Below are 14,747 nucleotides of genomic sequence, written 5' to 3'. Positions count from 1 at the left end.
AGTGGGCTAATGAACGGTGATGGATCAAACCCAGATCTGTTGACTGGGTGTGAGTGTTTGATTGGTTCTGATGCTCCGTCCATCACCACCCCCTTTTGTACCGCTTTGTTCACCATAAGTTGGCAGGGTATGCTCAGACGTGAGTCCCTTGCTCACTTTGCCATTGGATTCAAGCAAGCCTGGCTGAAGACGGATGAAATGCCAGAAACCGGTCCTAGGAAGCTTGTTTCCGGTCCAGGGAAGGCATGGCTTGGCAGTTCAGGCTGGACTGTTCCCATGAAGCAAAGGGTCAGACTGATTTGCATATGGCCATGTCTGAACTGGGGTGGCAGAGTGGGCTAAAGAACGGTGATGGATCAAACCCAGATCTGTTGACTGGGTGTGAGTGTTTGATTGGTTCTGATGCTCCGTCCATCACCACCCCCTTTTGTACCGCTTTGTTCACCATAAGTTGGCAGGGTATGCTCAGACGTGAGTCCCTTGCTCACTTTGCCATTGGATTCAAGCAAGCCTGGCTGAAGACGGATGAAATGCCAGAAACCAGTCCTAAGAAGCTTGTTTCCAGTCCAGGGAAGGCATGGCTTGGCAGTTCGGGCTGGACTGTTCCCATGAGGCACAGGGTCAGACTGATTTGCATATGGCCATGTCTGAACTGGGGTGGCAGAGTGGGCTAAAGAACGGTAATGGATCAAACCCAGATCTGTTGACTGGGTGTGAGTGTTTGATTAGTTCTGATGCTCCGTCCATCACCACCCCCTTTTGTACCGCTTTGTTCGCCATAAGTTGGCAGGGTATGCTCAGACGTGAGTCCATTGCTCACTTTGCCATTGGATTCAAGCAAGCCTGGCTGAAGACGGATGAAATGCCAGAAACCGGTCCTAGGAAGCTTGTTTCCGGTCCAGGGAAGTCATGGCTTGGCAGTTCGGGCTGGACTGTTCCCATGACGCACAGGGTTAGACTGATTTGCATATGGCCATGTCTGAACTGGGGTGGCAGAGTGGGCTAAAGAACGGTGATGGATCAAACCCAGATCTGTTGACTGGGTCTGAGTGTTTGATTGGTTCTGATGCTCCGTCCATCACCACCCCCTTTTGTACCGCTTTGTTCACCATAAGTTGGCAGGGTATGCTCAGACGTGAGTCCCTTGCTCACTTTGCCATTGGATTCAAGCAAGCCTGGCTGAAGACGGATGAAATGCCAGAAACCGGTCCTAAGAAGCTTGTTTCCAGTCCAGGGAAGGCATGGCTTGGCAGTTCGGGCTGGACTGTTCCCATGAGGCACAGGGTCAGACTGATTTGCATATGGCCATGTCTGAACTGGGGTGGCAGAGTGGGCTAAAGAACGGTAATGGATCAAACCCAGATCTGTTGACTGGGTGTGAGTGTTTGATTGGTTCTGATGCTCCGTCCATCACCACCCCCTTTTGTACCGCTTTGTTCACCATAAGTTGGCAGGGTATGCTCAGACGTGAGTCCCTTGCTCACTTTGCCATTGGATTCAAGCAAGCCTGGCTGAAGACGGATGAAATGCCAGAAATCGGTCCTAGGAAGCTTGTTTCCGGTCCAGGGAAGTCATGGCTTGGCAGTTCGGGCTGGACTGTTCCCATGAGGCACAGGGTCAGACTGATTTGCATATGGCCATGTCTGAACTAGGGTGGCAGAGTGGGCTAAAGAATGGTAATGGATCAAACCCAGATCTGTTGACTGGGTGTGAGTGTTTGATTGGTTCTGATGCTCCGTCCATCACCACCCCCTTTTGTACCGCTTTGTTCACCATAAGTTGGCAGGGTATGCTCAGACGTGAGTCCCTTGCTCACTTTGCCATTGGATTCAAGCAAGCCTGGCTGAAGACGGATGAAATGCCAGAAACCTGTCCTAGGAAGCTTGTTTCCGGTCCAGGGAAGGCATGGCTTGGCAGTTCGGGCTGGACTGTTCCCATGAGGCACAGGGTCAGACTGATTTGCATATGGCCATGTCTGAACTGGGGTGGCAGAGTGGGCTAAAGAACGGTGATGGATCAAACCCAGATCTGTTGACTGGGTGTGAGTGTTTGATTGGTTCTGATGCTCCGTCCATCACCACCCCCTTTTGTACCGCTTTGTTCACCATAAGTTGGCAGGGTATGCTCAGACGTGAGTCCCTTGCTCACTTTGCCATTGGATTCAAGCAAGCCTGGCTGAAGACGGATGAAATGCCAGAAACCGGTCCTAAGAAGCTTGTTTCCAGTCCAGGGAAGGCATGGCTTGGCAGTTCGGGCTGGACTGTTCCCATGAGGCACAGGGTCAGACTGATTTGCATATGGCCATGTCTGAACTGGGGTGGCAGAGTGGGCTAAAGAACGGTGATGGGTCAAACCCAGATCTGTTGACTGGGTGTGAGTGTTTGATTGGTTCTGATGCTCCGTCCATCACCACCCCCTTTTGTACCGCTTTGTTCGCCATAAGTTGGCAGGGTATGCTCAGACGTGAGTCCCTTGCTCAGTTTGCCATTGGATTCAAGCAAGCCTGGCTGAAGACGGATTTAATGGCAGAAACCAGTCCTAGGAAGCTTGTTTCCGGTCCAGGGAAGGCATGCCTTGGCAGTTCGGGCTGGACTGTTCCCATGAGGCACAGGGTCAGACTGATTTGCATATGGCCATGTCTGAACTGGGGTGGCAGAGTGGGCTAAAGAACGGTGATGGATCAAATCCAGATCTGTTGACTGGGTGTGAGTGTTTGATTGGTTCTGATGCTCCATCCATCACCACCCCCTTTTGTACCGCTTTGTTCGCAGTAAGTTGGCAGGGTATGCTCAGACGTGAGTCCCTTGCTCACTTTGCCATTGGATTCAAGCAAGCCTGGCTGAAGACGGATGAAATGCCAGAAACCGGTCCTAAGAAGCTTGTTTCCGGTCCAGGGAAGGCATGGCTTGGCAGTTCGGGCTGGACTGTTCCCATGAGGCACAGGGTCAGACTGATTTGCATATGGCCATGTCTGAACTGGGGTGGCAGAGTGGGCTAAAAAACGCTGATGGATCAAACCCAGATCTGTTGACTGGGTGTGAGTGTTTGATTGCTTCTGATGCTCCGTCCATCACCACCCCCTTTTGTACCGCTTTGTTCACCATAAGTTGGCAGGGTATGCTCAGACGTGAGTCCCTTGCTCACTTTGCCATTGGATTCAAGCAAGCCTGGCTGAAGACGGATGAAATGCCAGAAACCGGTCCTAAGAAGCTTGTTTCCGGTCCAGGGAAGGCATGGCTTGGCAGTTCGGGCTGGACTGTTCCCATGAGGCACAGGGTCAGACTGATTTGCATATGGCCATGTCTGAACTGGGGTGGCAGAGTGGGCTAAAAAACGGTGATGGATCAAACCCAGATCTGTTGACTGGGTGTGAGTGTTTGATAGGTTCTGATGCTCCGTCCATCACCACCCCCTTTTGTACCGCTTTAGGGAAACTTAGCAAGCCTGCACATTTTTGAAAACTAGACACCAGGGGATTTCCAGGTTGGGATGACTTGCATGGCTCTCACCAGTTTTTTTTTTACACAGAAGTCCTTGCAATCCTCAAACATTAACTAAATAACATCGGCAAAGTGACAGAATCTGTGGAGATCCACACATTTTGTGTCACCCACAGTTCCCACATGTCTGCCGATAACAACGGTATCCCATTTGTGTGGGCGGGCCAAGAGACCGCCTCACCAAAGACCAGTGGAGAGATCAGCAATAGAGGTAGCTCTGGTATTTGGGGCCATACTGGACTGCCACCAATAGGAACCTACCAAACACAGACATTTTTTTTAACCTAGACACTCATGAGATTCTAGATTGGTGTGTCTTGGGAGGATCCAACAAGATTTTATTACCCACAATGCCCTGCTAACCTCAAACGTAAATGTATTTTACTGAAGTTTAAACTAACAAGTAGATTTCCTCCTACAGTATCTTTTATTATGCATTAATAATTATTGAAGTGATGTATAGAATGAGTTAGAAGCTATTTAATTAAAAAAGGGTTATTAAAGTATTTTATAAGTAAAAACTAAATATGAATTGTATATATTTATTTGACCCTAAATTATAATTGCTTTATATTTTTCACTATTTTAAATAATGTAATTTAATATATTATTAATATATTTTAATTTTGAATAGGCTTTACATTTAGGCCTCAGCACCCAGCCTTCATTATTTTCCGGAGATCGTTTTGAGACACCAGTGCTTGGCCATGTGTCGTGCTGAACTTAATAATATTTTCTTTTCAATGGTAAATTATACTTTAAAATTTGGTCCCACCCTCCTTTTTCAGGGGGGGGAGACATGTAAGTCTACACTTTTGAGTAAATTTACACTTGGATATAGGGAATACTCCTACGTGATAAAGTAATTCAAATGAGTAAGAATAAATTAAAATGTTCAGATAGCTGGATCCTACGTTGTGCAGTGCCTTGAATGTGTGTGTGAGGGGTTTGAAATTAGTGCATCTGTGTATGAGGGGCTAATGAAGGTCCCTGAGGTGTGGTGTGATGTGAGGTGATGTGAGTTCGCTATGAATTGAGTCTGGGGCTGAGTTTTAGATTGTTTGTAGTTTTCTGGTAGGTTACATTTTTGATTCCGTGTAGGTAGTGTTCTCATTGTACAGCTTGCTAGTGGCTACGGCGAGAGTGGCAGATTTTCTAGTCTTGCTTGGGAGCCCCTTGAAGATCTTCCTCAGCATCTTCAGCATGTAGAAGCAGGATGCAGTGATGGAATTTACCCTTGCAGTCATGTCCAGTTTGCTGCTGATGATGATTTAGAGGTTTATGGTGTGGTTGCTGGATGTGAGTCTGGCTCAAAGTTTGACCAGTCACAAGTTGGGGTCCCATGGTGAGATGTTTTTGATGAAGAACACTACTTCTGTCTTGTCAGAGTTTGAGACAGTTGGTTTGCATCCAATTAGTGTCTTCGGTCATGTAGGCGGTGATCTTGTTTCTTGTTGTTGGGTCTTGTCTGAGAAGAAGAGTATGAGTTGATTGTAGTCGATGTAGGAGAGGATGTTGATGACGCAGATTACATTGGCCAGAGCTATCATGTATGCATTGCAGTGGGTGGGAGTGAGTGATGAACCTTAAGGAACTCCGTAGATTAGATTGTGGGCTTCCTAAGAGTAATGTGCCAGGCTGACAGCTTGTGTTTCATCCATTAGGAAGGAACAGAGCCAGTGAACAGCAGGTCCTCGGATTCTAGTCTCATTCAGGTGCCTGATGAGGATGAGATGCTGCAGAGTGGACCAGGAAAATGAGGGATGCTTTGTCTCTTCAGTAAAGGACCATGCAGATGTTGTCTGTGGCAGTGATAAGTGTTGTTGCTGTACTGTGGTTGGGGCTGCACCCGGACTACGTGGTGTGGAGGAGCTGGTGGTTGCCGAGGTGGTCAGTGAGATGTCAGTTCATTAGTTTCTCTAAGCTTTTTTGCCAGGTACAACAGTAGGGAGAAGGACCTGTAGTTGAAAAAGTGTGTCTTGGTCACTGGATAGTTCTTTGAGCAGGGGTGGGACATGGCATGTTTCCAGGTGTTTGAGAAACTGACTGTGTTGAAGAAGGCATTGAGAATGAGTGTTAGTGCTTCACTGATCAGTAGGAGTCATTTAGTGAAGGCATGGTGATGCAAGGGTCAGATGGATGGCCTTCATGGTAGCAGGGTAGCAGCTGTTTCGAAAGTGTTGACGGCGAGCCACGAGATCAGAGTTTGTTCTTCAGCCATGATGGGCAGTTGAGTTGCAATGGTGACAGGGTCTGCTTGAGGGTTGAAGTTGTCGTATATGAAGGTGATTTTGTTGCAGAAGTATTCTGAGAGCTTGTTGCAATGATCTTGTGAGGGGTATATTGCTGGAGGTGGCAGGAGCTGCAGTGAATTCTTTTATGATGCAAAGATTTCCTTGCTGCAATTAGTACCGGCGTCCATGCACTTGCTGTTCCATATATGTAGTGGAAGTGTCTTAAGGTAGAAATGATGATCTATGGAGACTCGGTCTTCATTTTCCGTCCAGTTACTTGCAGTGGTGTTTTGTCAGCCTAAGCTCCTCTGTGTACCACCTGACGTCTGTTCGGGCTCTTGCTGCTGGAATGCACTTAGGAGGAGCCAGGGTGTTGGCACATGCGGTGATCCAGCAGTTGAGGTTCTTGATGAATTTTGGCAAGTTGATAGTGTGGTCGGGCCAGTGCACAGAGAAGGTAGAGGGCCAACCTCTCCTGTGATGCTTTTCCAGCTATGGCTGGTCGGATCTGGTGGTTGTAAGTCTGTGGTACTGTAGGATGAGTATGCTGAAGCTGATAAGAGTGGTGTCTGATCAGGTTATAGTTGCTGGCTTGTCTACTGTGATGTTGCTGATTTGGGAGAAAATCATCTCCAATAGCTGCCTGGCGGTGTGGGTGGGTTCAGCAACGTGCTGGGTGAGGCCAAGGTTTCTGACGTTTTCCAGAAGGGCTATAGAGTGTAGGCCAATGTGGTCTTCTAGGTGAAAGTGAAAGTCTCCGAGGGGGATGAAGGTGCTAGCATTGATGATGAGGGGTAAGATGAAGTCCATGATGTTGCTAGAGAAATTGGTGTGGGGTCCTTGTGACTTGTATACATGCATTTTTTTTAATTGGATCAAAAAGTGCATTTTTCAGCAAAACTGTTCACTTAAATATGCTAGAACACTTTGACTTGCTAAAACACTGATCCATGTGTCATACCCACCCTTGTGTCCAGCAGCAACAGTACCTTTTAGAGATAGCCAAAGATTTCATATATTTTCTGAAAGGAATAAAAAAAAACGGTAATCACTCAAGCATTTCATTGGTGGTATCCTTGAAATATATTTTCATCCAAGTGCATATTAGGCTGTGAAGAATGTATCCTTGCTTTTCCTTTCCCTCAAACACTGGTATTTGTTAGCAGACAGCTTGATAAGCACTATTGATCATGAAGTCTCATTTCTGTAACTCAACAGATACCGCAGATCATTCTTAAAATCCTCATACATGATATTTGGGATAAGGCACCCCCTACAGTACATTATAAGGATGTTGCAGGTCACTGAGGAGATCAATGATCTCAGAAAGGAAAGCGGCAGAAGGCTGAGTTCCTTTATGTTGTCACTGAACTCTGGGGTGAGATAAAGCAGAAGGGCTAAGTCCGCAAATAGACACTAAGCAAAGTGCAAAGAAGGAAGAGGAGGTGGGGATGCAGAATGTCACTTGAAAAAAAGAAGAAAGAGGCAGGTTTGACCACTATAAATATTATGCCTCAAAAAGTGAAAGTACTCCTGCAGACAGGAAGTGGGCAATAGCACTTCTAGACAGTGCAGCCAAATAACAGTAGTTTGACAGACACTCCAGCAGTATCTGGTCACAATTGTGACTGATAAAGCTATTCAAATAAAGACAGCGGAGGGACACATAAATACCATTGACAGAATATATCAATATTTTGTTCATTTTATTTATATAGCATTTGTCTGAAAGTGGCACTTCACTGGGATGGTTTCAGCGCCTCATACAATAAAACATAAATGGAGTCAAAAAGCAACCCCTTTCATAGAAATCAGTGAAGCATTTCTCAACAGAATGTAAACTTAAATTGTTAAGAGAGTAGTCTCAATAAAGTCAGGAAACAAAAGGAAAGAGCTGTATAAAGGGAGGAGAGATTAATAGAAGAGTAATTGAAGGGTGGTCTGTCACTGTGGGATAGAAACCTTGCAAATTGTAAGCTTCTAGTAAAAGATATGGATGAGATAGAGGACACAGATAAATTATCATTCAAAGGAATGAAAAGATAATGAAATTGAGAGGTGGAATATTCAAAGAATATAGTGCAATAGAGAATGTGATTCTAAAAGGGTCAGGTAGGTGGAAGCAGGGTGGCACAAACGTTTCTGAAGAAGGAGGGAATAGACTAGAGAGACAGTGTTCAGTAGTATAGAGAAGGGGTGTCGTTTGATTCCAGTTAGAACAGTAAAGGAGAAGGCGAGAGGTGGCAAATTCAAGAAAGGGGATCTGGAGGAGAATTAGGGAGATCATTCCAGACAGATTTTGAAAGTTTTGTTTTTTATTTGTAATGTGTCATTGGTTCTCATATTGTTATTGCTGCCCAACATTGTGAGAGAGAATCAGAGATAATCCAGGTGTTGATTGTATTATGCTTCAATCATAATCCAGACCAGCTTACTTTTTATCCTGGTTGCTAGAGCAAGCCAGAAAAGGCATTTCAATACAGACGATCCTGGCATAATGTTTTGTGCCAGAGAGCATCCTGGCTGCAGAGCGAAGAACATCTTTCATGCACTAAAGAGGAGCCTGGAATGCAAGTAGCATGGAAAATAGAAATACAAATATTGGGGATATCACCACAATAAAAGTGTTTTAATATCGCATTCATCAAAATCCTATCTTAAAATACCAACAACCAATGCTGCAAACACTTCATGTACTACTTAACCCTTAGTATAAGCATGTTTTCTTTACAGATGGCTCTACGCAGCCTGCAATTGACACTAAACAGAAGTTTTCTGCTGCTTGTGTCCAATACAAGCAGTATTCCAATAGGAATCCTACTCAAAAGGTTGATGACTCTCCTGCACAAACAGCTGATAGTTAAGTTCTGTCATTTTTTTAGGGGACTGACCTGTAAACTCCTGCTTTCTGTGTTAGTGGTTATGTAACAGACCTACTACACCAATGCTAGAATGGATTCAGAGACTCAAATAGTAAATCAATAAAAACCTAAACAGCTCTAGAGGAAGGTGGTCGGCCTAAAGAATTTGCTGCCATTGGTCCATACACACGTACAATGGTCCAGAAACATAAAAGGATTCACGCTAAAGGGAACTGTGGTGCTGGTTTAGCTGCAAAGGCACTAGTACAATCTGTAAGCTCACTGATGTGACTCAATTTCAGCCTAAGATTGATTCAAGTGTTATGGTAGCAATTTAGGTAATGTTAGGGTGGGAAAATACCCTGATGGATTTCCCTGATAAATATTCCCATACTTAAACTAAGGATAATATCCCTCTGATGTTTATCCAAAGGGTAAGGGATGCGCGTGTTCCAAATGTAGGCTTTAGGTTAAGCTTTGTTAAGGCAACAATACTGATGGCCAAATATGAGTAAAACTACTAACAATATTGGTGGGAGGACATGAGTGAAACTACTAAAAAACAATGTACAACAGTGTTCCATTTCTCACCAGATGAAACTCGCCACTGGTTTGAGAACACCTATGTCTCTGATCATAGAAGATAAACTCTTCTGTGTTGTATATCCCAAACACATCTGGACTTTGCCTGGTGTTGATCACTTTAAAAACTTTCTGTTCGCAGGCAATTCATGTTCTTGATTCTTAAAGATGCACAATAAAAACCACCAATGCTTGAGTGGTATTTAAAGACTTGCAGTGCTTAGTAGAGATGGAAGCAGTGCGAACATTTCATTCAGACAATGGCCACGCCTTTGCAGCAAAAAAACATTTTCAAATTGTCTGCTCTGGGAGCATCCCTTCCATCCCCAATTGAACTGATTTATTGAAAGAGCCAATGGTATGCCTAAACAAGCCATGACTGAAAGGTTATTATACACAGAATTGTTGTGGTTCCACAACCTAGTTCAGGCTCAGAAAGCACTCAATATCATTATCATACACCTTTATTCGATTATTATCAAATAATCATAAAAGCACAAGTTACAAAATCAATATACTAAGGAAAAAATACAAACAGTTCAAAAAGAAATGTAAAAGGTAATTATGTTATGCAGGCGTAAAGCATTTTTTTAAACACCCCCACTGAATGGCAAACCACAGGATTGGGTACCATGCACAAAAAAATAAACATTTGGTTAATACTTATAGAATCCATGGATCTAAAAATAGGCAATGGATATATTTTTAAAGATTGTAACCTTTCCAAATAAATACAAAATGAATCAGTGCTTGGGGTACATTTAATCACAAGGGTAGATTAAAATGGATTCAGAATCATACTGGCCAAATGGGGAAACAATTGTGGCTTCTGATTGTACATAGGAGAAATTTTGTCAGAAGCATCAGAATAGACGTGTCCTTTCCAAACATTTTTAACCAGGGCAGATAGGGTTCAGTTCCGACAAATGATTGAATAATAACATAATCTCTCATAGTACTTTTTTCAGTTTCCTTGTTTTCTCTATTAGCAGTAGAAAGCATGACAAATACATTTTGCACCCTTGTGCCATCCCCCTTGGTAATGAGATGAGGGGCCAAAAATAAATCTGGCTTGCTAAGAGCTTCCATTGTAACCTTAATATACCTTAACCAAGGGACCATATGACCTAAGCAGATGCTAACCAATCAGCAATAACATGAACATTAAAAGAGGCCCATAATGAGGTCAAAAAAAGAAGGGGGTAAGTTTTATGTGATCTTCTATGTAGGTAAGACCCAATTCCTCATAGAGAAAATAATGGGGACTTGAGGGAGGTATACCTCAATACCACTTACAGAAGCAATCCTCCTCCCGCTGTAATTTAGAGCAGAGCAGAGATGCTGCCCCATCAGTCATTATTGGGAGACATTTACACTTCGTAATTTCCAATATTGGTAATTCAGGTTTACTCCCAATATTCTTAGCAAAATCTACAAATCCCCTACAGAGTGGTTAAATGTGTGTCACATGTAACTCCTAAATACGGAAAATTGTTTACCATCGTTATGCTCTTCCTCTTCATGGAAAAGGGTCTGATTTTTTACCTTTGTGGACCACATGCCATGTAATGTGTATATGCAATATTGGTTTCGAGGTCCAGATAATCACAAATTTAAGAAAATTGTGTATAAGACCTCTGAGGATATGTGAACGTAGGACTGCATCATTAGCTGAGTAAGGCCGGGACAGGAGTAGTTCAGATCGTAGGCAGGTAGTTGCCATTTGAGATCAAAAATGAGTGTTAAGTGTCAAGTCAAGTCAAAGTCCACTTTATTCGATTAATTGAAATCATAAAAGTATTCTACAACAAATATCATACATTCATATATCTTAAGAAACAGGTTAAAACAGTATTAAACAGTAGGTGGATTTTAAAAGCAAGTTAAAAAGGCATTATTTACACAAGATTCATTACAGTTTGCACTCATCACTACAATAAACGTGAATTCAAGTATCAGTCCTAATCTGTGATTCCAATCTTAACCTTGATCTCTTACGTCTAACAGATGCAGCTAAAAAGCTAGCAGTGCAATACATAATTACAGGGGAATGCATCATCTGTAAATATAACAACGCAGGCTTGTACTGCGTAAAACCCAGCTCCTTCAGAATTGATTTTAAATATCGGGTACGAGGTTCGTGATAAAAAGAACAGAAGAACAGAAAATGGGCATTATCCTGAGTGGAGAAACCATCGCATTTGCATGGGGACGATTCCTCGAGCTTACACCAGTCTTTCTCATCCCGCAGAACCATATAAATTTGGTTAAAACGGAATTTGGACAGTAGCCACCTATGAAAAGAATTAGTGACCACTGACAAATAAGGAGCCAACTCAAAAGATGGGGTTATCAATACATGAGCCCTCACAGAGGGTTTACATAACTCATCCGCTTCACGCTCGGCCATACGTAATCTGAAGAAATTGGTCTTCACCCACAGCAAATCAGCTTTGCACAGGGATTCTGGACTATGAAAGATTTCAGGGCGTCCCAAATGTGCGGCCATAGATTCAATATATGACAGCCACTGAATATCCCTCCTGTGATCTAATATAAGACAGTCTTTGATTATCCTGTGATTAAGGCTGAGGTTCGGGTTAAGCCAGAGCTTGTAATCACACTCCATATCCCAAGTCTCTTGAATGGCAATGATATCGTGGCGCTTTACAAAATTTTCCCAGTTTGGGTCTCCCTTCTTAGACCGCAAACCAGCAATGTTCCAGGATAACAGTCTGACCGTGTCCCCTTTATCTATTGTGATCTCTGGTAAACTGTTATCATCCACAGCAGAAGAAGGTACATGAACCGTTGGTGTTGAAGTGTAAAAAAGGAATACAATGTGAGCCAGAACAAAGTTTTGGTGGACTCCTCAAGCTAGACTAAAAGATTCAGGACACTCGCCTTTAGTCCCATACCTAACTGATGCTGTAATCCCACAATAGAAGGCCCTTATAAGGACTGTAGGAAACTGGGTTCTTGTTGCAGTAGCCCCCCACTTTCTGCCTGGTATGTGATGCAACTTTGACTGGACTGCACTGGGTTCCTGCTAACCAGGTCCCCACTGCTCTTTCCCCAAAACATGGTAACTGGTCAATTGATCCACAATTGGCAAGGCCTTTAGCACCTCTGCAATTCCCTAGTACATGGAACCCCTGGTACCAGCGGCATAGGTACTAAAGAGGCTCGCTGAGAGCTGCGGCATATCTTGTGCCACTCAAAGGGACCCAGCACCAAACTAATGCAGATGCCACTGCAGACTGGGTGACAAGGTGCTCTAAAAAGTGAAAACAAGACATGGCACACACCCTGTCTGCCATGTCCCCTCACACTGAAGGCAATATCTGTAAGTCACCCCTACAGCAGGCCTTACAGCCCTAAGGCAGGGTGCATTATATTTCATGCGAGGACATATCTGCATGAGCAGAAATGCCCCTTTGCAGGCCAGTTCAATTACTGACTTACAAGTAAACAGGGAAGCCATCTTAAGGTATGTACTGGTCACTGGTCAAAACGAGTTTCCCAGCTACATAATGACTTTACAGAAACCTATGGTGTTTGATATCAAACACCTCGTATTAATAAACCCACACTGATTCCAGTGATGGATTTATTAATGCACGCACCAAGAGTGTATCTTAAAAGTACCACATGAAAACCTACCGACCTCTAGTGTATCGGCTGACTTGTCCTGTCCAGACTGCCACCACAGATGTGTTGCTGACCCCCTGGAGATGAGAGCCACTGCTGCCTGAGGTCCGAAACAATGCCAGCTCTGGCAGGATGTGTTGTCACCTCTGCCAAGCAGGATGACTGGTAATCAGCATGTCAAGGCAGAAGACTTCAAAGCCTCCACCACCTTTGATATGTGACCCTAGCTTCCCTCAGACAGGGGAAATGCCACCCCCTGCCAGGGTCCATTTGGCACTGGGAAAGACAGGAAAATTAGCTAGTCAGGAGGAGTGTTCACCCCCAGGCTAGTAGCAACCCTAAGGTGGGGTATCTAAAGTGCACACGACTAGGAAAATTCTACCATCTTGGTTTTTGGTGGAATTAGGTCCACTGGGTCAGGGTTATGCCCACTTCCCACAAGAAGTGGTTAAATAGAGGGTGTAGCCTCAGTAAAGGGAGGTAGCCCATTGGCTACTACCTGTCACTCCCTGTAACACCCCTAATTATAGTATTTAAGTGACACTACTGGTGCCAGGACATCAGATTCAATGAACACAAAGAAGGAGTAGGCAAAGAAGCGTGCTGACCTGAGAACCGAGGAGCAACTACTGACTTGGCGCCAACCCTGCCAGCCTGCCTACTGCCCTGACCCTCGTGGAGAATCTGGCTCATCCTGCCACTGTGCAGACTCCAAGAAACCAAGAGGGCTGTCAGTGAAGTCGGTTCTGGTGGCTCAGTGGACTAATGCATCCACTACACAGGCCTTTGTTCGACCTCATGGTCACAGGTTCAAATCCTGACGGGTCCACTCAGCCTTCCATCCATCTGAGGTCGATAAAATGAGCACCATTGAGTTGGGTAACAAGAAAATCTGTTATTTAGCACCAAGATACCTATGGGTAAAAGTGAGCTTTACAAATGCATGTTATGTTAGTGCTTTGTAAATTGCTAGAGAACTCCCTTGAAATAGAGGATCTACTCCCCTTCAACTGTGGGTACCAATGGAGCAAGGTCCGGTTCACTGTCCTGCCACTTATTGGGACACCCAATGCCATAGCCACCCAGGAAGAGGCCATCTTGCTCCAACATGTCAGATTCGTCCTCCCTCTCAATGTGGGGACAGCAGGACAAACAGGAGCTGCACAGCACCAATACCTGCAACAACCAAGGCTTGTTGTGTCCAGCCCGGACACTAACACAGAGGAAGACCGACCTGTACATCGAGGGACTTCAGGGATAGTGAAACCCACATTGAGAGTGGCTCAGCTGTCCCATTTGCTCCTTTTCTGCAGCACCATGACCAAGAGTGAGCCTACGACAGCAGTGACACTGCACCTCAAAGCACCTCTGCACCTGAGCCCCACAGTCCGAGTACGAGGGAGGTAATGTTGCCAATAGTGTCCTATGAACCTCAAAGGCTAAGCCCAACCTTGGGTTTGCCCAGACTGGACACCCAGTCACCCCCTTCATCCTCTTTTGCAGACCCCCTCAAACTGCAAGGGTCTCCCGCAGTGAAATCTGACACCTAAAGGCACCACTGCACACAAGCCCTACAGCCCAAGGAGAAGTGGTCCAATGGTGTCCCTATGTGACTCAGCCCCCCAGTGGGTTCGCCTGTATTGGCCCACAAGTGCCAGCTTGCAGACTCTTTGCAACCGGACCATTCTCCGTTGAAGTGTATGGGGCACCTCTGCACCCAGACGGCCTAGTGCCACCCGAGGTGAACTTTTGGTGCTGCCTTTGGCCTTTTCCCATACTCATGCTAATTCCAGAAGAAGAGTCCCATAAATCGCTGACAAGTACCTGTATGCAATATATATGTTTTTTCCCCATAGGGTAACATTACCATTCCAGAAAGTGCACTGTCAACTTATGAAACCGATAAAAATTCATATCCC

Source organism: Triturus cristatus, chromosome 10 (genome assembly GCF_964204655.1).
Source record: "Triturus cristatus chromosome 10, aTriCri1.1, whole genome shotgun sequence".
Taxonomy (NCBI): Eukaryota; Metazoa; Chordata; class Amphibia; order Caudata; family Salamandridae; genus Triturus; species Triturus cristatus.
The sequence above is the reverse complement of the archived record's forward strand: the minus strand, read 5'-3'. Positions refer to the sequence as shown.